The sequence below is a fragment of the Arachis ipaensis genome, chromosome B04 (genome assembly GCF_000816755.2).
Source record: "Arachis ipaensis cultivar K30076 chromosome B04, Araip1.1, whole genome shotgun sequence".
NCBI lineage: Eukaryota > Viridiplantae > Streptophyta > Magnoliopsida > Fabales > Fabaceae > Arachis > Arachis ipaensis.
In genome coordinates this window covers 90,217,183-90,244,225 of record NC_029788.2, presented here as the reverse complement: position 1 = coordinate 90,244,225, position 27,043 = coordinate 90,217,183, and the positions used below count along the sequence as shown (strand labels likewise).

The following is a 27,043-nucleotide window of genomic DNA, read 5'->3' as shown; positions in this document are numbered from 1 at the left end:
TACAAGGATTTGATCAACCCTCATGGCAACAACCACCTCCAATGGACTACCAACAAGCCCCGCCATATGCTTATGAACCATCTCCTCAACACAACTTTGGACCACCATACTCACAAGCCACCTACAACCATTCACCTCCATATGAGCCTAATCCTTATCCACCACACCAACCACCATATGAACCATACCTAGAACCACCACCTCAATATTCACCATATCTATATCCTTATCAAGAAGAACCACCTTTGTATTATGAACCCTCTCTCCTAACCAATGAACCATCATATCCACCCCAACCTCCAATGGATGACAGACTTTGTGTTCTTCTTCAAGGGCAAGCAAAGATAGAAAAGGGCGTACTGGAACTCACTACTGCCATAACTAAGGTAGTAAATTTAATAGCTTCCCGATATCTGAGAACTCAAAGTACTCCCATGGCTGTATGTGGAGAATCAAAAGAAGAGCGTAGCATGAAGGAGACACTAGAGACCTCGGTGGACAATGAGGAGCATGGCTTTGTATTGAAACAAGTGGAGGAAGCCATAATAGTTGTAAAGGAAGAAATGGTTGCAGACTTAGGAGATGTTGAACCTCCATGGGAAAGTCAGGTTATAGAACCTCCTTCCAAGGTGATTGAAATTGATGCTGCAAAGGGTGTACAACCTCCAAGGCATATCATAGCTAAAGACTTTGAAGAGGTTGATCAAGAGATGGAGATTCAAGAAAAAGAGGCACAACCTCCCATGCCCTTGGTGAGCAATGAAGAAGAGATTGAATTGGAAGAAAGCCACCAAGAGGAAGAGGTTGAAATGGAAAAAGCTTGCAAAGAGGTGGAAGATGTCAAAGAAGAGCACAAGGAAGTGGAGCTTGCAAGTTCATTAGAGACACCTCCCCCAAGGCCATTACTGTCCAACACAACATTCAAGTGGGTAAAATTCTCATCCTTGACCTTTACTTTCCCACTTGAATATGGGCTACTAGAGACGGATGGTCAACTTAGAGCTCTTTATGGCATTAAGCATAAGAGTAAGATGGTTAGTGGTAGGAATCATCATGCAAGATTCAATATGGTGGAAAACTAGTTTAAAGGCAAAGGTTGGTATTAAACTCAACTGAATGGGTCTAGGAAGTTGTTTGGCCGCTTTAGTGAGAATTCAGATTGCTTGCTACCCGGATGGAATCATGATGATCAATAAGAAGACGGGTGCAAAAGCAAGGTTTGGGACCCCGAAATTCAGTCTAGAAATAAACACTCTTGGGGCCTTATCACTTGCTTTAACTTACTTGAAGGCTTTCTGCGCCTAGTTTGGGATCCCAGAAGCCATTGGAATCACAAACATTGGTGGATATTCCTGGATGAGTTCAAGCACAAGCCACCACAACAAAGGACTCTCCAAATGTCCAACTTAAGGACAATAACTAAAAGTGCTAGGTGGGAGACAACCCACCATGGTATGATCGTTCCTTTTTCATTTTTTATTTAGTTTCATTTGTTTTCGAGTTTTATTTTATTTTATTGTAATGAACCTGGAGTTTTGCATAACATTCATATTAGCAGTGCATTCTGCATACTGCATTATTAAAAAAAAAAACAAGCACACGACGCGGCAGCGTCTCTGACGCGTCTACGTCGCCAGTGCGTTGTGAAGAAAAGAAAGTAAATAGAAAGTCACGTGAAAGCATGGCTGGAGGCGTGCTTTAGGCACAAACATGCCCACGCGTCCGCGTGCCCCACGCGGCCGCGTCATTTGGAAAAATAGCCTCCCACGCGAACGCGTGCTCCAACAAATCGACGTAAAAGGGGTGCATGGCCGAAAGTTGTGCTGGAGTAGGGCTGGACTGGCGCTAAACACACAAGCCTTACCACGTGAACTCGTGCCCCACGTGTCTGCGTCATCCTCTAATCTTGGCCATTCACGCGATCGCGTCCACCATGCGAACGCGTCACCTCGAAAATTGGCAACAATGAGTTTTGAACAGAGAGTTGTGCGGGCGCGAGGCTGCCCTCGTGCCAGTAGCACAGAACGAGTCACGCGTCTGCGTGACCGACACAACCGCATCGATTCATCTCAGAGCCATCCACGCGAACGCGTACCCCACGCGTCCGCGTCGCTCGCGTCGCACAATCTATCCAGATTAGTTCCAATTATCTTATCTTTTCTTCTCTAATCATAATTTCTTCTATCTTTTCTTCTTCCTTCTTTCTTTCCTACTTTCTTTTTCTTCATCACCCTTCTTCCCTTCCATTCTATTTTATTTAATTTATTTGCCTACTTTCACTCATTGCATTTTAATTTTGCGCATATTTTTATTTTTCTTTTCTAAATTTATTTTTCCATTGGTGTTAAATGTTCTTATTCAGCTGTTATATCTTTTCTGGTATTATTTGGTGCTTAGTGACTTGTTTTACACTGTTGGATGATATTTATCTGTCAACGCCAATCTTTTATGATATCTGTGTTCCTTTTTTTTTGTATTGACATTGATTTATATTTATATTGTCCTTCATTATCTGCTGTCTCTTCCTCTTTGTTGTAATGTTTGCACTATTGATATGCCACGTACTTCTATTGTTTTCTCACTTGCATGTTGTAGCTACCACGTAATTGAGACCCTCATTATTTGGCATTAACCCAACCATATTTTATTTGTTTTCTTATCTTTATTTCTGGGTTACTGTTCTTCTTTTTCTCTTCTTTCAGGATGGCCACCAAAGAAGGAAAAGGAAAAGCTTCTAAATGGGGAGACAAATAAGTCCATTAGCACAATCTTTAGAGAAAAGCATTAGTTGGAAAAATCCGTCCACTCGCACATCTCAGCATGCACCGAAGACGGTGCAATCGTTAAGTGTGGGGAGGCCAATACCGATCTCCGTGGGTTAGTACCTTCCTTTCTCAACACCAATATTTAAATTTTCTTTGTTAAATTAGTTGTTGCATTTACATGTTTAATTGCATGTTTGTTTGATTTTATGCATTTAGTTACTACTTGATTTTATGCATTATCACAATTTTATGGTTTATCTTGTGCTTAATTGAGTGGATTTTATCAATCTTTCACACACTTGTTCATACAAAATGCATGTTTTACATTCTCCTTCCTGATTTTGTGCTATGATTGAAAACATTCTTCTTTGGACTTATATTTGTTAATATTAATCCTCTCTTATTACCATTCAATACCTTGATATATGTGTTAAGTGATTTCAGAGATTACAGGGCAGGAATGACTCAGAGGATGGAAAGGAAGCATGCAAAAGTGGAAGGAATACAAGAAGTTGAAGAAATTGCTAAGCTGTCCAGCCTAACCTCTTCGCACTCAAATGGTCATAACGTGAGCTACATAGGTCCAAATGAGATGGTTCTAGTTTCGTTGGAAAGCTAACGTCCGGGGCTTCGCAACGATATATAATTTGCCATATCTTCCTGATGTGTGGAAAACGATCCAACACGAGACTCACCGGTAAGTGTACCGGGTCGCATCAAGTAATAATAACTCACATGAGTGAGGTCAATCCCACAGGGATTGAAGGATTGAGCAATTTTAGTTTAGTGGTTGATTTAGTCAAGCGAATTAAGTATTGGTTGAGTGGTTTGTATTTGGCAGAAACTAAATTGCATGAATTGTAAAGGGAGAGGGAAGAATTGTAGTAAATTAAAGAGAATGGAAAATAAAAGTGCTGAATCTTAAAGTGCAAGTAAAATAAATTGCAGAAACTTAGATTGCAAGAAATGTAAATAACTAAATCTTAAAGTTCAAGAAATATAAATTGCTTGAATTATAAAAGGGATTGGGAGTTGGGATTGCAGAATTTAAACAAGCAGAAGTAAATTGCAACAAAACAGAAGAGTAGAAGGTGAATTGAAGTAAAGTAGATCTAAACAGAAAAGTAGAAATGCTTGAGAAATTAAAACAGAAAGTGATGCTTAATTTGCAGCAATTAAAAAGATGTTGAAGATCTCAGGAGTGGAAGAGACTAGAAAACAAGTCTAGATCTCAAATCCTTCCTTGATCCAAACAAGAGCAATTGCAAAAGAAGTAAAGAAAAGTAAATTGCAGAAAGTGTAGAAGAAGATGCAGTAAACAGAAATGGAAATTGAATTATGCAGAAAAGTAAACAAAAGGTCTCAAGGTGAGATTAAAACAGAAGTTCTTCAATTCTCCACCCAAGATCCAAAGCAAGAAAATAAAAGAGTGCTCGAGCAAGAACAAGGAAGAAGAGAGATCAATTCCCCTTCCAAATTCTCTTAGATCTAAATTCAAAAATAAAAGCTCCAAATGAAAATGGAAGTTCAAAGAAAATTTCAAAGTAAAGTCTAGAGGTCCTAATTACATCAAACTAGCTCCTATTTATACACTTTCTATTCTTGGATTTTAGAATTCGGATGGGCTTTTTGATTTGGTGAAGAAATGAATTAAGTTAGATTTTTAATTGAATTTTTAGCCCATGTGAAAATTGCTTCCAGGAGGATGCTCAGCTCAAGTGGGAAGCAGAGCATTGAAGCTTTGTGTGGTGATCCTTTGTAGCGTGCCTTGGCTGGGAGAAGCAACAGGGGAATGCTCTGCTCACAAGGGGAGCTGAGCATTGGGGCCTTGTGCGCATGTCTTACGCGCTCAACTCCCTGGCCGTGTCAAATGTTGCGCCTTGCCTTCCTTGGTCCGTGTCAAGCATGCTCATGAGTAGCGCTCTGCTCTCCAAGTGAGCTGAGCATTGGAGCTTCCAAGGAAGGTCCTTGGTTCGAACCTTGAGGAATGCACGCTGGTTTCTTTTCTTTGTGAGGGAAGTAGCGCTTCTCTCTCCTCTCTTCCTTGAGGTGCTTGGTTTGAACCTTGGAGGATGCTTTTGGCCAATTCTTGGCTTATTTTCCTTGTGAGTAGCGCTCCCCACTCTCCCCTTTGCTCATGGGTTCGAATCTTGGAGAAAGCATTTGGCAAACATTTCCTTTGATTTATTCCTTGTGAGGGCCCGATAATGCTCCCTTGGGGAGCTGAGCATTATTTTTCCTTTCCTTGTTTCTTGGCTTCAAATTGTGCTCAGCTCTCAAGGGGAGCAGAGCATTGAAGCTTGCCTCTTTGGTTTACTTGTTGCGCTCCCTTGGAGAGCACTGGGTTCTTGGAGAAAGCTTGCCCCTTCCATGTGCCACGCTTCCCACCTTTCTTTGCCACACTATTCTCTTCCTTGGGCCACGCTTTCTTATTTTCTTCTTTTCTTCACCTACAATTAATCAAAACAACCAATCAAAGTATCACCAAATTCACAAAGTTTATAAATCATTAAAAATCAATTAAATTTAGCTTAAACCTCATGATTTAGCATTAATTAAATAGTGGTTGTTTGATTTAAAGAAGTCATGCATTTCCATTCCAAATTACTTACTTAGAATGCAAGAAAGTGCATAAAACCAAATAAAAACAAAGAAAAAGACTAGTGAAACTAGGCTAGGATGACTTGTCATCACAACACCAAACTTAAAACTTGCTTGTCCTCAAGCAAGCACTGAACATAAGAGAAGATAAAATGAAATAGAAAAGTATGCATGTCCTTATTAGGCAGATAGTTGAATTTGGTTTTTGGGGTTTTATGCAGATCAAAAGTAGTTCATTTATTACTTGCTGTCAAAACAAATAATGTTTCCTTAAGGGTTCACCAAGGTTGCTGCTACAATGCCTTACTTTCTGCTTATTTCCCTTGTTAGCTTTTTCTTCTTTCTTTTGTATTAAAGAGCTTATTCCTTATTGAAGGCTTGGTGGTAAATGTTGCAGTGGCCTTTGGCTTAATTTCACTCAACATTTCTTCACCACAGACACATGGCTCACCTTTTTTCTTCCTAGGATCATTGATGCCTAGCATCTCTTTGGATAACTAAATGTTTTATAGCTAGGTTGCTCTTTATTGTGGACTTTCAGTTGGCAATCCCAAATCAGTTGATCTAAGTGGCCAAGTTTTAAAATACTCCTTAGAACTTACTTGTCCAAGCAGATCCTGGTACAAAAACACCACAGGCATGTGTCCTAGGGTCCAAGCTATTGGTGTCTAGCCTTATTATTTGTTTCTTTGCCAACTTTTGGATTTTCTTCTTCTTTTTCTTTCTGTTTTGATTTATTTTCAAGGGATTTTGCGTTAGTTGAAGGATCATAGCAGCAAACTAGCTTAAGCTTCAAGTAACATGTCATTTTGCAGCAATTATTCTATGAGCTAACAATTGAATCAAACACATACCACCACTAACTTCCATTCTAACTTTTGCATAATTGAACAATTACTTTTCTAAATCAAACATCTCTCTTTTATTCAACAGCAAGGGGAACAAAACAAAATATTCAAGTTGATGAATGATGACAATTATTATGCAGATAATTGATTTTTAAGCTAAGATTATGTAGATAGCTTTCTCTAGCATATACTTCCTCTTGCAACTAAATGATCATTCCAGCCAGACATAAAGGAATCTCTGAATTAAATCATTACATAACAATAAGGATCAAATATAAATACAACATGTTGGGTTGCAGCTCTTCATTCCTCCTTCTGTTTGCTCCTTGTTAGTCATAATGCAAATGTTACCTGATTTGTTGGCTATTTTCCTGCATATTCTTCAAATGTTGCTTGCTTTTCAACCCCTTTAGGTATCCAGTTGATTTGCAAAGCTTATGTGTGGGCTCTCGAACTTACTTTGGTGTGTGAACACCAAACTTAGTTCCTTGCCAATGTTTCTCATGCAGCAATTTGATTATCTGTGAAATCCTTTTTCCATGCTAAAGGTAATAACACTAAAAACTATGAAACAGCAAATAGTTAACTAGTTTATCTAGATGCGTGAAGCTAGCATTATGCAGAAAGTGAGAATATGTTTTATGATGGGATTTTGGTGGAACACCAAACTTAGAATCCTTCATTCTCCCTTAGATTGTTTTGGTGTGCAACACCAAACTTAGCTTCTTGCAATATAGATAAAGCTAATTGACCTTTTTATTAAAATATCTATGAAAAGAAAACTACCTCAGGTTGGGTTGCCTCCCAACAAGCACTCTTTTATTGTCATTAGCTTGACATTGAACTCCTCTTTTATGGTGGTTGATGACTGTAGTGCCTCAGCTTGTCCCCTCTGGTTGTGAGCTTCTTCTTTATTCCTTGATGCTCAATTTCAGCATGCTCTAGTGAGAGTACTTTGCTGACAATGTAGTAATCATCAGTCTATTGGCTTGCACCCAGTTGTTGATAGATCAACTGTACCTCATCACCCTTGGAAAGCCCTTCTGTTGGAATTTTTTTGTTCTTCCAACCCTTTTTGGTTTTATTCTTATTTTTCTTCTTTTCTTTTGTTGATCCTTCTTCTTTGACAATAGGCTTCCCCTTGAGATTTCTCTTCTTAGTTGCTAATATTCCAATGCCTTCTTGAACTTCTTCATTATTTTGCACAGTCTCTTTCTCTATTTGAACTGCTATATCATCTATCTCTTGCCTTGGAAGGCAGCTGTTGTTTGTCTTATTTATCCCTTCCTTCCATTGCAGATTTTCTTTGTCAGCTTTCGTATCATCCTTCCTTTCATCACTGAACTGTGTTCCTGGCAATACACTCAGGGTGACACTTTCATCATGCATTCTGAGGGTCAATTCTCCTTGTTTTACGTCTATAATGGCTCTAGCAGTGGCCAAGAACGGCCTTCCCAGTATAATGGAATCACCTTCATCCTTATCTGAATCTAAGATCACAAAATCTGCAGGGAAGATGAATCTGTCTACCTTGACTAGAAGGTTCTCAATCATACCCCTGGGACATATCATTGACTTGTCCACCAATTCTAGAGATATTTGTACTGGTTTTACCTCTTTTATGCACAGCTTTGTCACTAGAGAGGAAGGCATTAGATTGATACTAGCTCCTAAGTCACACATCGCCTTGTTGATGGCCATACTACCAATGGTGCAAGGTAGAAAGAAACTTCCAGGATCTTCAAGTTTAGAGGGAAGTCCTTTCTGGATTAGTGCTCTGCATTCTTCAGTAAGTAGTGTAGTTTCATTAACTTGCCAACTCCTCTTCTTGTTGATAAGTTCTTTCAAGAACTTTGCATACAGGGGCATCTGTTCCAATGCTTCTGCCAAGGGAATATTGATCTCCAACTTCTTGAAGACTTCAAGAAATTTTGGGAAGTGTTGGTCCTTAGTCTCCTTGTTGAACCTTTGAGGATATGGCAATGGAGGTGTGAAGTTCACTCCCTGCCTTTGTTCCTTGGTCGGCTCTCCTATTGCTTTCTTTTCTTTCCTTGATTTTTGTGGCTGGTCTTCCTTTTCTTTGAGCTCCTCTGAGGTCTGCTTGCTTCCTGTTACCTCTTTATCATTGGTTGCCTCTTCTTCAGCTTGTTTGTTGTCACTTTTTTTTGGCTTCTTAGTTGCTTCTTCATTTTTCACCAGGATCTTTCCACTCCTTAGCTGTATTGCCTTGCACTCCTCTTTTGGATTATGAATGGTGTCACTTGGCAATGAGCTTGATGGTCTCTCAGTGGTAATCTGCTTGGAGAGTTGCCCAATTTGCCTCTCCATATTCTTCATGGAGGCTTCCTGGTTCCTTGTTGTCATCTCTTAGTGCTTCATCATTTTTTCCATTAAGAGCTCCAAGTTGGTAATCCTCTGAGAGTCTTGTGAGATTGGTTGATTGTGGGGTATTGAGGGTTGAGGGTAAGTGTTTTGGTTGGAGGCTTGGTTATTGGATGGTTGATGGTTAGAATTGGGGTAAGTGTTTTGTGGTTTTCTGTATGTGTTTTGGTTGTTATTCTGCTGGTTGTTGCGGTTTGTGTTTTTCCAACTATTTTGACTTGAGTTCCTTTGCCATGGCTGCTGAGTTTGATTGTGGTTGTCTCCCTATCTGAGGTTTGGATGGTTCTTTCATGAGGGGTTGTAAGTATCACCATAGACTTCATTCGGCCCAGAATTTTGGTTGTGCATGTACTGGACTTGTTCTTGCTGTTGCTCCTCTTGGGTTTCTTCATTTTGCCCCCATGTGGTTGATGGTTGGCTTGTGTTGACTGCTGCAACTTGGAGATTGTGAATCATCTTAGCCATTTGCTCAAATTGTTGTTGAATCTGCTGTTGCATCATTTTGTTTTGAGCTAAGATTGAATCCACTCCTTCCAACTCCATCACTCCTTTTCTCTGTGATGGTTGGCGTTATCTTTGGTGAGCAAAGAAATACTGGTTGTTGGCCACCATATCAATGAGATTTTGGGCTTCCTCTGTGGTTTTCATGAGTTACAAAGAACCTCCAGCTGAGTGATCCAATGCTTCCTGGGACTTCAATGTCAATCCTTCATAAAAATTCAGGAGGGCACTTCCTGATTAGAGCCTTGTATCTCTCCCATGCCTCATAGACGGGTTCAGCCTCCATTTGTGTGAATGTTTGTACCTCAGTCTTTAACCTAATGATCCTTTGAGGTGGGTAAAATTTGGCAAGGAACTTGGTCACCAGATCATCCCAATTGTCTATGCTGTCCCTTGGAAAGGATTCCAGCCATTGAGTAGCTTTGTCTCTGAGAGAAAATAGAAATAATAGCAGCTTGTAGATGTCAGGATGCATGATGAGACACAGAAGTTGGTGAATTAAAAATTATTAAAATAGTTACGTTGCAAGTATAGTTCTTAACTCACCGAAAATCTGCTATCAATTTAGAAATATGTCACAGAGAGTTTAAATTAAAAATTACTGGGAGTTTAAGTCCCAGGTCGTCTCCCAACGAGTTGCAGAAAAGTGTGCTATTTTATTAATCAGATGTTCCAAGAAGTTGAGTTAAGTAAATTGAGAATTAAATTGAGGAAAATTAAATAGTATGAATAAAAGCCTTGACTGGAAGTTGATTAGTTGGAATCTCTATTATTGATAGGATGATTTCAAGATTAATTTATAATTAATGGTTGTTCTGTTTAGTTATCCTTTACTAGGTAAAGGAAAGTCAAACAAGTTGGAATGTTAGATCTGTTCACGAGTTGCAACCCACTTAGTTCAAAGGGATTGGTGTTAGTGATTAGATAACAATCCAACAGTTAACCCAATTACAATTTTTCTTTTAATCCTTCCAACTCAAGAGTTCCTTTCAATCAACTCCCCATCAAGTGAGGGAACTACTCAATCATTGTAAATAATAAATCCATAACACATGAAAAGGAATTAAAAGAAGACATGATTATTAGAATGGAAAATAAATTAAAATGGAAGAAATAATCATTGTATTAAATAATCATGAAAATATTCAGATGACAAAATTGAACAAAGCAAAGAACATGGAAGAATAAAACCAAGTTAAGAGAACGAACTAGAATGACGAAGTCTTGATGAGGAAATAACTCTTCTCAATGTTCCAATGCTAAGACCAAATTGAAAATTAAAATTCTAAATCCTAGAGAGAAAAAAAACCTAAGGGAGTAAAAGTAGATCTCAAAACTGTAAAGTGTCTAGAATGAATGCTGTCTTTTGTTTCTGCATATTCTCTGGCTCTAGTCTGCTGTTCTGGGCCAAAAACTAGGTCGAAATAAGGTCCAAAATCGCCCCCAACGAATTCTGCAGATTATGCATATTGCACATGTCACGCGATCGTGTCATCCATGCGGACGCGTGATTCGTGCTTTTCCTTACCACGCGTTCGCGTCGTCCATGCTATCGCATCGCTTGAGCTTTTCCAATCTGCGCGGCCGCGTGAGCCATGCGGCCGCGTCACTGCGATTTGCTCTCCTTCGCGCGGTCGCGTGAGTCATGCAACCGCGTCACTTCTCGCTGGTTATCTCCTCAAATTCTTGTGTTCCTTCCATTTTTGCTAGCTTCCTTTCCAATCTCCAATTCATTCATGCCCTATAAAGTCTGAAACACTCAACACACAGATCACGGCATCGAATGGAATAAAGGAGAATTAAAAATACATAATTAAAGTCTCTAGGAAGCAGTTTTCAAACATGTTATAAATTCAGGAAGGGATTATAATTTCATGCTAATTTAATGAATAAGTGGTAAGGATCATGATAAAACCACACAATTAAACACAATATAAATCATAAAATAGTGGTTTATCAATGCACTCCATTGGTTTTGACAGTGTCACAAATCCTCAAGAAGGTAGACAAGTGCTGGTTAGGGTCTTCAAGTGGTCCTCCTCCATAAGAACAATTATTTTGAACCAAGGTGATGAGTTGTGGCTTCAGTTCAAAGTTATTTGCATTAACATTTGGGGTGAGAATGCTACTCCCACAATGTCTAGGATTTGCAAATGTATAGGAAGCCAAAACTCTTCTCTGAGGTGGATTGTTGTTGTTGGCTGCTCCATCTGGTGGATTTGGTGGATTTGTTGAATGTTCCTCCATGTCTTGGAACTCTTCTTCTGACTCCTCCTCTCCAACAATATTTTTCCCTCTTTTAGCTCTTCTTAACCTTCTAAGAGTTCTTTCGTCTTCTTCACGAAAGCTAGGTATAGTTCTTCTTGTCCCTGACATACAAACAATATGTAAAAATTACATACAACCAGAGAAGCAATAGCAACTTCAATCCATTGCTGGAATGAGATTGTAGTTAGTTTAAGCAAAAATTCAAACAGTTAGTGTGTTAGTCGAACAAATTAAAGAAACAGAAAAGAAAAAGTGCTTGATCTAGATCTCCACTTCACTTAATCATTGTCAATCTAATTTAATCCCCGGCAACGGCGCTAAAAACTTGATGTGTGGAAAACGATCCAACACGAGACTCACCGGCAAGTGTACCGGGTCACATTAAGTAATAATAACTCACATGAGTGAGGTCGATCCCACAGGGATTGAAGGATTGAGCAATTTTAGTTTAGTGGTTGATTTAGTCAAGCGAATTAAGTATTGGTTGAGTGGTTTGTATTTGGCAGAAACTAAATTGCATGAATTGTAAAGGGAGAGGGAAGAATTGCAGTAAATTAAAGAGAATGGAAAATAAAAGTGCTGAATCTTAAAGTGCAAGTAAAATAAATTGCAGAAACTTAGATTGCAAGAAATGTAAATAACTAAATCTTAAAGTGAAAGAAATGTAAATTACCTGAATTATAAAAGGGATTGGGAGTTGGGATTGCAGAATTTAAACAAGCAGAAGTAAATTGCAACAAAACAGAAGAGTAGAAGGTGAATTGAAGTAAAGTAGATCTAAACAGAAAAGTAGAAATGCTTGAGAAATTAAAACAGAAAGTGATGCTTAATTTGCAGCAATTAAAAAGATGTTGAAGATCTCAGGAGTGGAAGAGACTACAAAATAAGTCTAGATCTCAAATCCTTCCTTGATCCAACAAGAGCAATTGAAAAAGAAGTAAAGAAAAGTAAATTGCAGAAAGTGTAGAAGAAGATGCAGTAAACAGAAATGGAAATTGAATTATGCAGAAAAGTAAACAAAAGGTCTCAAGGTGAGATTGAAACAGAAGTTATTCAATTCTCCACCCAAGATCCAAAGCAAGAAAATAAAAGAGTGCTCAAGCAAGAACAAGGAAGAAGAGAGATCAATTCCCCTTCCAAATTCTCTTAGATCTAAATTCAAAAATAAAAGCTCCAAATGAAAATGGAAGTTCAAAGAAAATTTCAAAGTAAAGTCTAGAGGTCCTAATTACATCAAACTAGCTCCTATTTATACACTTTCTATTCTTGAATTTTAGAATTTGGATGGGCTTTTGATTTGGTGAAGAAATGAATTAAGTTGGGTTTTTAATTGAATTTTTAGCCCATGTGAAAATTGCTTCCAGGAGGATGCTCAGCTCAAGTGGGGAGCAGAGCATTGAAGCTTTGTGGGGTGATCCTTTGTAGCGTGCCTTGGCTGGGAGAAGCACCAGGGGAATGCTCTGCTCACAAGGGGAGTTGAGCATTGGGGCCTTGTGCGCATGTCTTGCGCGCTCAACTCCCTGGCCGTGTCAAATGTTGCGCCTTGCCTTCCTTGGTCCGTGTCAAGCATGCTCATGAGTAGCGCTCTGCTCTCCAAGTGAGCTGAGCATTGGAGCTTCCAAGGAAGGTCCTTGGTTCGAACCTTGAGGAATGCACGCTGGTTTCTTTTCTTTGTGAGGGAAGTAGCGCTTCTCTCTCCTCTCTTCCTTGAGGTGCTTGGTTCGAACCTTGGAGGATGCTTTTGGCCAATTCTTGGCTTATTTTCCTTGTGAGTAGCGCTCCCCACTCTCCCCTTTGCTCATGGGTTCGAATCTTGGAGAAAGCATTTGGCAAACATTTCCTTTGATTTATTCCTTGTGAGGGCCCGATAATGCTCCCTTGGGGAGCTGAGCATTGTTTTTCCTTTCCTTGTTTCTTGGCTTCAAATTGTTCTCAGCTCTCAAGGGGAGCAGAGCATTGAAGCTTGCCTCCTTGGTTTACTTGTTGCGCTCCCTTGGAGAGCACTGGGTTCTTGGAGAAAGCTTGCCCCTTCCATGTGCCACGCTTCCCACCTTTCTTTGCCACACTATTCTCTTCCTTGGGCCACGCTTTCTTATTTTCTTCTTTTCTTCACCTACAATTAATCAAAACAACCAATCAAAATATCACCAAATTCACAAAGTTTATAAATCATTAAAAATCAATTAAATTTAGCTTAAACCTCATGATTTAGCATTAATTAAATAGTGGTTGTTTGATTTAAAGAAGTCATGCATTTCCATTCCAAATTACTTACTTAGAATGCAAGAAAGTGCATAAAACCAAATAAAAACAAAGAAAAAGACTAGTGAAACTAGGCTAAGATGACTTGTCATCACAGCCCCGAAGCCAGGTGACGCGAACGCGTGGATCACGCGGACGCGTGACCTGGCAGAAACGCAATCCACGCAAACGCGTGGACGACGCTTCCGCGTCACTTTCCCGCGACATGTGCGTACCAGAAATCGCTGGGGGCGATTTCTGGGCTGTTTTTGACCTAGTTTTCAGCCCAGAAAACACAAATTAGAGGCTATAAAGTGGGTGAATGCATCCATTCATCATCATGCATTCAGTTATTCACTTTTCATGATTTAGATGTAGTTTTTAGAGAGAGGTTCTCTCCTCTCTCTCTTAGGACTAGAAATTAGGATTTTTCTCGCCTTCATGATTGTCTCTTTTTATCAGGTTCAATGTTCCTTTTTAATTATTTTCTCAATTTAATTTATAAACTCTTCCGTGTTACATATAATTCTCTTAATTAATGTTATTTGAGGTATTTCAGTTTATGATTGCTTTCTTTTATTTATATTACTGTTGCTTCCAATCTGAAGACATTTTTATTCGAGTAAGTTTACTTTTCCCTTTTTGACCTTCGTTAAGTAATTGGTAACTCATGAGTTATCAAACTCAACGTGATTGATAATTGTTCTCTTTGCTAATTGAATTGAACTTCAATAACTCCAACCCTTTCTTAGGAATTGACTAGGACCTGAGGATCAAACTAATTGGTTCACTTGACCTTTCTTTGCTTTAGTAAAGGCTAACTAAGTGGGATTAAAACTCAGTTCTCATCACCATTGATAAGGATAACTAGGATAGGACTTCCAATTTCTCATACCTTGCCAAGAGTTTATTTTATAGTTATTTATTTATTTTATTTGTCATTTAAATTACTTGTTCCTTACTTTCAAAAACCTCCAATTTACAAAACTCATAACCAATAATAAGAACACCTCCCTGCAATTTCTTGAGAAGACGACCCGAGGTTTCAATACTTTGGTTATCAATTTTAAAGGGGTTTGTTACTTGTAACAACCAAAACGTTTGTGAGAAAGGACTTTTGTTAGTTTAGAAGCTATACCTACAACGAGGATTTATTCTGCGAATTTCTAGACCACGCAAAAGTTCTCTCTTCACATACCTTTGTGATTTCCTTCCAAATTATACCTAAGTGGAAAAACATGCTTTTTAGTCTTTAAAAATGCTAATTTTAATTCCCTTAAATTCCATTCGATACCTTGATATGTCTGTTAAGTGATTTCAGGTTTAGAAATCAAGGATGGATTGGAAGAAGTAGAAAAGGAAGAAAGCAAGAGTGGGAAATCATGAAGAAATGAAGATTGGGATTACTGCAGGGCCGCGTATGCATCCTTGATGCTGCGTATGCATCATTTGTTTTGCACCTCGTCTGTGTACGCCGACCACATTACTGCATACGCGGGAATGGCTACACGTGCCTCATTAATGGAAAGATGCTGGGGGCGATTTTTGAGCTTCTTTGGCCTAGTTTCAAGCCCAATTCAAAGATTAGAGGTTGGGGGGTGAAGGAGGCTTAGACACAACATTCGATTAGTTAGATTTTAGAGAGTTTTTGACTTCTAGAGAGAGAAACCCCTTCTTCTCTCTGGGTTTTGGTGTTCTTTGTTCACTTTTGCTTCAATCCATGGATTAGACCTTTGTTAATTTCAGTTTTATTACTATAATCGTAGTTTCTCTTCTTTAATTTTGCCTAGTGATCTTGTAATTCAAATTACCTTGGTTTATGATTTTGGATCTTGTTGGATTTACTTTCTAGTTAATGCATTGAGGTTTTTTATGTTTTATTTGTCTTATTTGATTTATTATTGTTTATTATTGATAGTGGGTAGCTTTAATTTGGATTGTTTTCTCAATTTTATGATGTCTTTTGTTAGTGCTTATAAAGTGTTTGAGAAAATGTCACTTATGATTATGGAGTAGAATTCTATTCTTGGCTTTGGGATTGAGTAATTAGAGACTCTTGAATTGTTAAAATCTAGTATTGATTGGTAATTGAAGGTTGCTAGTTAGCTTGAACTTCACTAAATCTAGTCTTTCATTGGGATTTGATTAGGACTTGTGGACTAGAGTTGATTGTGCTTACTTAACTTTTCTTCAATTGTTAGAGGATAACTAAGTAAGAGCAATAGACATTTACCATCACAATTAAGGATGATAATGAGGATAGGAATTCAAATTCTTACCCCTAGCCAAGATTTTCTTATATATATTGATTGTCATTTCTCTTGTTAACTTTGATTTCTTAGCTCTCTTAGCTTGATTCCTTACATTTGGTTATATGCCATTATTATTGCTATCCTTTTATTGCATGCTTGTTAGTTAATTAATTGTTTGATTGATAGTTCTAGTTACTTCAATTTAATTGTTAGTTGTTCATTGCTTTTAGATTCTCGTGACTGATGTGTATTTTCAGAAAACGAATTCCAAACACACAAATCTAACCGGCAAGTGCACCGGGTCGCATCAAGTAATAATAACTCACGTGAGTGAGGTCGATCCCACAGGGATTGAAGGATTGAGCAATTTTTGTTTAGTGGTTGATTTAGTCAAGCGAATCAAGATTTGGTTGAGTGATTTGTGATTGCAGAAACTAAATTGCTTGAAATGTAAAGGGAGAGGGGTAGATTGCAGAAAATTAAAGAGCAAAGAAAGTAAATAAGCTGAATCTAAAAGAACAAGTAATGTAAATTGCAGAAACTTAGATTGCAAGAAATGTAAATGGCTGAATCTTAAAGTACAAAAAATGTAAATTACTTGAATTATAAAGGGAATTGGGAAGTGGATTTGTAGAATTTAAACAAGGAACAGTAAGATTCAACAAACAAAAATGTAAAAGATGGATTCAATTAAACCGGATCTCAAATGGCAATAACAATAAGCTTGGTGTAGCAACGAAACAAGGAAATTGAAATGGAAAGATGTAGATCTCAGGACCCAAGAGACTAGATAACCAAGTCCAGATCTCAATGCCTTCCTAGATCCAAATTTAGAATTCAATTACAAGAAAAGTAAAGATCAAGCAGTAGAAGAAAGGAATTCAAATATTGATTTCTCAAAAGTGCAGTAAAGAAAACAGAGAGATCTCAGGGTGAGATTGAAACAGAATTCCTTCAATTCTCCAACACCCAAGATTCAAACAAAGTGTAAATGAAATTTAAAACAAGAAACTAAGAGAAAGAGAATTCAATTCTCCTTCCCAAGACTCAAAACCTCCAAATACTCTCAACCGAAAACTCTCCCGAAATCACTCTTTAAAAACTAAAATGGAAAAAGCTCTCTAAAAACTTAAATTCTAAGCTATTTATACACTCTCTTCAAATGATCTTCAAGCCTTGAATTTGGCCTTTGCTCTTGATGGAATTGGGTTGACAAAAGCCTCTGTTGATTGCTCTTGGAGTTGGAGAGAAACCCATTTGTGAACCGGGCCATGAACCAGAAAAGCTTGAGTAAAAGTTTGAGGTCAAAATTTTACTCAAACTTTTCATATCAGCTAGCCTTCCTTGCTGCCATCCACGTTTGAGCCAAAGTTTGAGGTCAAATTTTGAGCCAAACGTGGATCCCTTTTGAATGCTTCTTGGGGGCTACTTTGTCCTCTTGTCACGTTGTCAATTTTATGCCCAATATAGACTATTATATATGGTTGGAAAGCTCTGAATGTCAGCTTTCTAACCCACTTGGAATCACCTCAATTGGACATCTACAACTCAAGTTATTCTTGTTGGAAGTATGTCCCTTCAGGCTGTTGTGGCGCCAACGTTTGCCTAAAAGCTTAAGGTCAAACGTTGGTGCAAGCTTTTGCTCTTCTCCAGGGTGTATTTGTTGTGGCGCCAACGTTTTCCTAAAAGCTTGAGGTCAAACGTTGGCGCAAGCTTTTGCTCCATCCAGGGTGAATTCAACTCTTCCAAAAGTTTGAGCTAAAGTTTGAGGCAAGCTTTTGCTCAAGCTTTTTGTTCTCTCTTGCTCCTTGCCATTTTTTCTTTCTTCAACCTTCTTCAAAGCTCTTTTCACCTATCATCAATCAACCAAGCACATCAAAGCTATGCTCGAAATCATGAGATTGTTATTCTTTCATAATATATAACAATTATAGCACAAAATCTCATGAAATTGCATTAATTTATCCATGGTTGATTGAATCAAGGGAAACATGAAATTCTACCCAATTGGCTTACTTATGGCTCAAGAAAGTGCATAAAATCAATTGAAAATAACGGAAAAAGGCTAGTGAAACTAGGCTAAGATGACTTGTCATCAGTGACTTTAATTTTTCACAATCAATTCCAAAACCCCCAAAAATTCCTAACCAATGATGTGCATCCTATTACAATTCTTAGGAAAAACGACTTGGGATTCTATTCCCGGTAATTGATTTGATTGTTGTGACACTCTTCTAAACTTTGATTGGGGATGACTTGTCGGTTTAGGCTATACTTGCGGCATTCGAGTTGAAAAATCCTTTGGAAATTTCTAAGCCGTCATTTATCCTATGTCAATACACCCATGGTCCTTAACCGTTATCTCAAAATTCTTATAAATCAACACTTAACTACATCCTTCCCCAAGTATCTCTCTTTCATTCAACTCCATTACCTAACTCTATTAACACTTTCTCCTTTCACACTTCCTAAACCCGAACCAGTAGATTGATAAAGTAATTTACCTATTTAAAACTTTAATTAAATAAATAAATTGCTTTTTATTGTTATTCAAAATTAAAATAAGTTAAATCATAAACCAATTTTGAAAATTAACAAAATCATAGAACTCGTCATTCATTTAAACCAAATCATTTAAACCAAATTTTCCGAACCAATTTCAAAACCATTTTGAGCTTTAAAATTTTTCAACAAGATTTGAAGCTATATCAATTAAAAATTCAAACTCCTAATTGAAAACCCCAAAGCATTTATTCTCTAATTCATTACTTTAATTACTTTAAAATCTTTAAAAGTATTCAAGACATATCTCTTTTGATAAAATTAATCAAACCAAACTCTTTTTTTTAACCAAGACTTCCAAAACTCTTCAAATTTTTACAAAAATTCTGGGAAAACCTTGCCTGAAAATCAGAGTTTACCATCCTTCACGGGTTCCCTCAATTCAACCTTAACCGACTTCCATAGCCAACAACATTTAAAATCGGTCCAACGCCATAATCGGCATAGTCAAGCACTCTAAATTTTAGTCCAAAATCCAAAATTGTCGTTGTCGAGTATAGTCATAATTATTGCAAACACCATAACTAGCCATTCATTTTGAAAAATTCCAAACACAACTTATTCAATCAGTTTCACCAGACTTTTAGAAATCAACCAGTCAATAATACGAACAGTCATGCATTCAACTACAGTAGAAAATTATTTACATCACAAGCATTCATTCATTTGCATTAATCCACTAAACTTGTTAGGTATTCAAAGTTTAAAGCATATTTATTTAACCCTACCTCGGTTAATCAAATTTGCATCAATTAAAATGCAATAAACCCCTCTTTTGTTTTTTCTTTAATTCATAGCAGTGGCAACAACCTTGATGATTTCCTATGCAACAACAACGACATCAAGGATCATAGCAATAACTAAGCTAACATAAATTAGAATTAACATGAAATAGATGTTAGGTGAAATTAGAATAAAGTATCATGGTGAAGGAGGCAAATCGAGTTTAGTCTCACCATGAAGAACAATCTCAATGACTATAGCACTCACAGTGGCAGTAACAACAATGTATCCGGCATGATTTGGAACTAACGCAGAATGGATATTAAGTGAAATTAGAACATAATTGGTAATGGAGTATTACAGTAAATTGAAACAGAACTAAATAATCTCACCACGAGAAACAAAGCAGGATGACATTGCAGGACAACACAGCAGTACCTTCTGAACTAACCTGGCAGCAACAATAGCCGCAACTTTCACCGCATGCAATCCCAGTAAATTAACCCTACAACATCCATACCTCCGACGGCAACCTCCAACAGCAACAGTGTAGTTTCCTAACAGCCAAAGGCGCGGCGGCGCAGCCTCCAGCAGTGGCAGTGGTGAACAGATCCTCTTCTACCTCATTTATTCCCACGGAGGACCCAACAACAGCAGTGAAACAGTTCGGAACGGTGAGCAGCAGCGGCGATGAGTTTCTCTCTCTCGCGAGCTCCTTCTCTCTCCGTGTGCTTGCATTCTATCTCTTTCTCCTCGCCTCTTGCAGCAACGACGGCAACCCTGAGCTTCAGTGGCGGTGATGGAGTCCATGATGATGGCAACGACTTCTCCTTTTTCTCCATCGAAAACTCTCTCAGCGCTTCTCTTTTTCTCTCACGTGTCTCCCTCTCCCTTCTGCGACAACGACGGCAACGGGAGCACCCAACCCTGTCGACGCCATCTCCCTCCTTCTCTTCTCTGTTCCCTTACTTGGGCTCTCCCTCTCTTCTTTCTGTGTGTGTGTGTGTGTATGTGTGTATGTGTAACGTTAGTGAGAAGGGTGAGGGGGTGGCAGCTAGGGTTGTGAGGGTAAGGGGAGTGTGTTTTGAATTTTAGGGTAAAGGTTTGATTTGAAAATTTTTGGGTTGATTAGAGTTGGGTAATTTTAATAAAATTAGGGAATATAGTATTAATTTGAAATCTAATTTAATCCTTAAAATTATTTTAAGAATTCTAATGACAACCTATCTAATTCAAGAGGAATTTCTCCCAAATCCATGCCGAAATTCATGAGATATGATTTGGATTGGACATCTCGTGGTCTAATTTTGCCTCTAGAGATGGATGCGTGTCATACGGTATGAGCTAAGAGACCTTAGACCAACTCAGAATATTAGATCGTAATAGTTACATATTTTATATAAATAAATGATTAATAACTAATTTTTGACTGTTCAAATAGAATGGTTGATGCTGCTTAATTATGTATGTTTCATATATGAAGTTGGTTGATGTTGCTCAATTATATATTTCTAATCACATGTTTTCTTATTTTTGTCACTTTTTTTATTTGTTTTGTAGAAAATAATCTAACACTTTCAAGTTACAAAAAAACTGTAAAGTAGATATGAAAACTAAAAGCATATTTGTATGTAAAATTATCAAATACGAACTATCAATTGATCTAATATAATTAAGATATTAGGTTATTGATTGTATCATATATTTCATACATAATTAAATAAATATATAAAATGTGTTTGAAAGATAATTACATATCATACTACAAGGATTTTGTTTATTTGTGGCAGTTTTTCCTCTTATTTGTGGAGGTTTATAACCCTACTAAATGGTTTGTGTGGGTTCTTAAAACCCTCAAAATTTGAGGTGCCACAAGGTCTTTTGTGGGAGTTTTTAAATACCTCCACAATCTATTCAGTTGGGGAAAATTAATCTACATTATTATTACACTACTAATCATTTATTATTAAAAAGAAATATATATAGTACACTACCATCATTTTCCAATCACATTAATTACAACTACAAAATATTAAAAATAACATGATAAAATACAGACTTATTTTCAAACTCCTGAACAATGAACATAACTAGATAAATGTATTTGCAAACAATGCAAATAGATATTGACTTCTAGCCATATCATTATCATCCAGAAATAATGACAAACTAACAATGCAGTTAACAAGTCCTAATACTTACACTAGCTGTTGCAGTAGCTGTTAAAGCTAAAACAAGAGTATTTAGGAATTTCTGTTACAATGAGGAGCCTTTCTTTTAATCTCTTTAGCTATTATTCCAAACAACAATACATGTTCATGTTCAATGCATCATATCAAATCTCAGGCTTACTTTACTTTCCAAATTCCAAAATTTAGGACGACTGAAATTTGAAAAGGAAGAAAATAAAAAAAATAGTAACATAGAGAGGAGATATTTAATATAACATAAGATTCATGCCTGGATTATTGCTCCACTAGCATACCAGAAAGGACCACTAACCCCATATTCCCAAGCAATATTTGAGCTTTGCAAGATTGTAGCAGCCTATGTCCACTACACCACCAATTCATAGCAATTAACAAAACATATGTAAAAAAGAAAATTAAACTACAGATTCATCAATCTGTGAAAACTTCAAAGACTATTTTAAATTCATAGTTTTCGGCCTAATAGAAGTGTTTGATCCAACAAAAATGATTACCTATGAAATAATGACACTAGTAATGAAATATGTTGAGAATATGGTAGGGTCACACAACAGAAATGATAGTAGGGTCACACTTTTACACACTTTTAAGAAGAAACTTTTTACTACATTTTGCTTTATCTTTATCATTTCCACACACAGCCCAACCTAAAGAAAGAAAAGTTCACTTCCTTTTTCTTGTTTTGTTTATTAAATTGAGTATAATTCTATTTCCGGATAGTAATAAGAGTAGTAGTAAATAAATGTGGACGCAATACAAATTAAATTAGCCGGTAAGAAGAGAGGTCACTGAGGAATAGAAGCTCTCCCTTGCATTGAATCAAAACCCATCATGTCACATCATCATGATGAGTGCAAAAAAGAGATTATAACTATAGAATATTCATTGATTAATAACCATGAAGCTGCATGAGATGACATAACCATCAATAGACAGAAGAGCATATCTTTAACCGCAAATAAAGTTAAGAAACAAGAAACACACTATACAAATGCCACATGAGAGTCAAATCCCAGAGATAAAAGTCAAAATATTGCCTAAGTTTTTATTTCAAGGGTGTAGAGTTCTTAAAATATAACTAATTACCAAAAGAAACGCAAACAAATCGTTAGTTATTCAAGAAAGTTAAACACTACCGTGTTATTTGCTTGCAGTAGAGACTATCGGTGTGCATTCAAATCTTGAAGAATAGAGACCCCAGGATCTTCTGTTTCAAATATTGTTCTTCTACTATCCTCAATTTTATCACCAGACTTGTTCAACCTCTCGGTTGATGCCATTAATCTTTCTCTTTGATCAGTTGATGCCTATTATAGTCACATTAGCAGCTGGCATCAGATTTGACAGCGCTAATCCAAGAAAAGGGGTGTTCAGAAATGAAAGTTTGATATATAAGCTCAGTATGTATAAGGACATAAGATGCTATGAATAACTAAATTTGTCCATACTTACTCAAAGGGACACAACTCCAAATTGTTGCATCATAATGGTGACTTTCACATGAAAATGAAATGTGTGTGCATGTGTAAAGCAATGCCAAAAAAGAATCATACCGTCACAACATATACCATGCTTGATTCCAACAACTTATCCCTAGCAGAAGGATTCAAGTTACCGGCTACAATTTTCTTAATTTCGCTTTTAATATTGTTCAGATCTAATTTATACTCCCTCAACTTAGCAAGAACTACGGCCTTAACGTTCGGCTGCAAACTTCTTGCCTCAAGGTCTATTTTTCAAATCTACAAATTCATATACACCATGGAATCAGAAGCTAAAGTATACGAGAAATTAAGGCATCTTTTTAAACAAAAAGAGAGTGGTGAGGGTACCAAAGCTTCTGCCTCCTATTGTTCATAACATTAAAACATGTTTTGATGATTTACCAGTTTGAAATTAAGACATTCTAAGATAAATATAATAGACACTAGTTGATTAATCGATTACTCTAACTAGTTGATTGTCGGCCAGCATCTTATCACTTCAGTTTTGAATTAAGAGGTTAGAATTTGAAGTCTATTTGGTATGAAATGTACTCATCTATGATCACATACATACATACATGGAAAACACATGATGAAAACTTCAAAAATAATAAAAAAATATGATAGAGATTGACATGACGTTAGAATCCTAGTAATAATCAACAATTACAACTAACTTAAACATTAATCACACAAAGACTTCATTCACAAGTAACCTACAAAGAACACATATATATACCAAAAAGAAAGAATAAATGTAGCTGGATCCCTTCCTATAAAAGGAAAATGATTGCGTGTGAATGGCTAATGCTAGCAATTTTCTGGTGTTACACCAAATTTATTATCATTACATCAAAATCCTAAGCAACTTCTTGGTAGATTTACACCATATTTAGAACTTGAGATCTTTACACCAGTTTTGCATATTAATTAATTGATTAATCAGAAATAAATAACAAGTAAATCCAATCAATAAAGCATGCTTAAATTACAACTGAACTAGGCAGGCAACAATACAAATTCATAATAAAATTGTCTCAAACAGTGGAAAAAAGATAAAAGGGGAAGACTGTTGAGGATATGGAAAATGATGTTGCCAGTTACTAGGGATCTTTTAACACCTAATTCATACCCAAAAACTGAATAATTACAATTTCCTTGTAAGCTAATCTGTTACAGAAAGCAAACTCTTCCAACTTGAATCAACAAAAGAAATTACCAAATCGTGAGAAGAGTTGGACCAACAGCTCGCATAGCAGTTAAAAAACAATTCAAATAAAGCAAGCAAGGGATTTCAATTATCTTTAATTTAAACATGTTGTAATGACTCTTTAATTTCTGGGAAGAGAGTCCCTATATTGAATTAGCACTTATGAAACTTGGATCAATTATCTTCAATTTAAACATGTTGTAATGACCCTACTATCATTTCTATTGTGCGGGTATGGGTTGATCCCTTCAGCCTTCTAATCCGCAAGGTACTTGAGCTTATTCTCGAGGTATTGCTGCATCCAAAAAGATATGGAATATTTTAGAAAATCAAATCACTATTAAAAAGCATTGTAATGCTGCAATGAAACTTACAGTGGGGTCCATATCTTCATCATCAGCAGATGCAGGCTTGTTAGCTTGAGCATAAGTCCCCTATTTCTTGTTACATTCTTTGGAGCATAAAACCTCAGCAATAAATTTACCTGACACATTATACATATAATAAATTTAAAGTGTAAAACACCAACTTCAACGCTCAAAGTTAAACCAGATCCTATTTTGCAAGAACTAAATGAATATAAGTTTCACTTGATGAAATAATGACTGAAATTAGATGCATAATGCTACCAGTTTTTCATCTTGAGATGGCATCCCCCCTCTCTTCCTTTCCCTTTTCCCTAGAAAATAAGATTATTGACCATTTGTGATAAATTTATATATCTTATATTTCCTAATAAAATATTGGCTATCAAACAGGTGGAAGCAAGTAAAAATCTGACATGAAATGAGCACCTACTGCAGTTTTTAAAGTGATTCGTAAGTTGGTGTTCTTGTACCCAGCAGTGAATATACCTCTACTTGAGCCTTGCTCATTTTGTTCGGGTTCTGTAGTGAGTTCAATAATCAGTAAGATGGTATTTGCCAAAGAGAAGAATCTGAAGAGAAGCTACGATAACGAAAGATCCAGAATTATCTTTCACTTACATCTTGATTCAAGCAAAAATTGTGAACTTTACATGATTTCATGAGAATTATGCATGAATTGAATGGCAATTTGGATAATGCATGATCTCATGACTTGGAATAGAGCTTTGATGCACTTTAATTGCTTGATTTCCGGACAAAGGAAGCAAGGAAGAACCACGTTAGTAGCCACGTTAGTCTAATTAACGTGACCACTAACGTGGAATAGGGGATAGCTTGCAACGTTAATGAGAAAAGTGATCGCCAATAACGCCCTCGAAAGCCATTATAGCCCATGTTAGTTGCCACGTTAATTAATTAACGTGGAAGCTAACATGGAGGAGAAGTGAAGCTCCAATGTTAGTGGTAAAAGTGAATACCACTAACGTTGGTAAAAGGGGCAAACTTGGCCACGTTAAGAGTCACGTTAATTACATTAACGTGAACTCTAACGTGGAAGGAACAAGGAATTGCCAACGTTAGTGACACTCACCTTTGTCACTAATGTTGGATTAAGCCACTATTGCCCACGTTAGTTGCCACGTTAATTACATTAACGTGGAAGCTAACGTGGAAGAAGAATTGATGGGCCAACATTAGTGACACTCACCTTTGTCACTAACGTTGGAGATGGCAATCACCACCACGTTAATGGTCACGTTAATCTAATTAACGTGAACTCTAACGTGGGAAGGAGGGGCGTTTGGAGTGTTAGTGACAAAGGTAAGTGTCACTAACGCTCTCGAAGCTTAGGCATGCCCATGTTAAGGGTCACGTTAGTTATACTAACGTGAACTCTAACATGGGGAAAAGGGGCAATAAGCAACGTTATTGGAAAAGGTGAATGCCAATAACGTTTGCGAAGGACCAAGAGGCAATGTTAGTGGTCACGGTAGTGCCACTAACGTTGAAGTTAACGTGGATCATTTTTGGCTTGGAACGTTAGTGAAAAAGGTGATCGTCACTAACGTTCTCGAACCCACATTTTCACTTAACATTAACACCACAAACATCCTAACTAACGCCCATGCCTAACTCACACTTTTTCTGCAAGCAAAGCTAAGCCCACTGAAGACTGCAACTGCTTCAACTAAAGATCCAAAGGCCCATATCCAAGACTTGAAGAGCCAACTAGAAGATCAGAAGAGTAGTATATATATGAGTAGTTTTGAACTAGTAAGGGAGCTTTTGGCATTTTGGAGAACTACACTCTGTATATTTTACTTTCTCTGCAATTTCTAGTTTAGTTTCCATAATGTACTTTTCATCTATGCTTTCCATTCCCAGAGCTCTGAACAACTAAACCCCCTTCATTGGGTTAGAGAGCTCTGTTGTAATTTGATGGATCAATAATAGTTTTTATTATTCTTCTTCTTTCTTTTCTCCTGATTTTACTAGAAAGCTTTTAATCTTCGTCCAATTGGGTAGTTATCTTGGAAAAGAAGCTATTCATACTTGGATCTCTTCGGAACCTTGGAAGATGAATGAAGAGATCATGCTAGAAATGCTTTCTCATGTTGGACCAAATTGGGGTTTGGATGGATATAATGACATATAATCCTACTAACACTTTGATTTGGGAATACATGTGGTATAATCAGTGACCATACTTCATCTCTTCTCATGAGCAATTAGACCAAGGAATTGGCTATTGATCAAAATTTGAGAGATTTAATTACCAAGGAATTGGAATTCAATCACTTAAGATTGCCAAGGAGATCAATGAATGTATTAATTGAGGAAGAGATGAGAATGAACTTGATCCAGAGAATACAACATCTCCTGAGCCCAATGAATCCCCCATTTCTGATCTTACCCATTCTCTTTACTTTCTGCCATTTACTTTTATGCTCATTTCCCCAAATCCCCATTTAAGTTTCTGCAATTCACTTTCCGCCATTTATATTTTGTTCTTTGTTTCCAGCATTTACACTTTCTGTTATTTACTTTCCCGCCATTTATGTTTCTGCAAATCTCAACTCAATTTTTGCATAGCTCAACTAGAACATTCCTCTGATTAAAGTTGCTTGA

At 37.1% G+C, this 27,043-nt stretch overlaps 1 pseudogene; it reads right to left on the bottom strand.

The window, feature by feature from the left end:
* Positions 1,282-26,841, bottom strand: LOC107637868 (annotated as a pseudogene).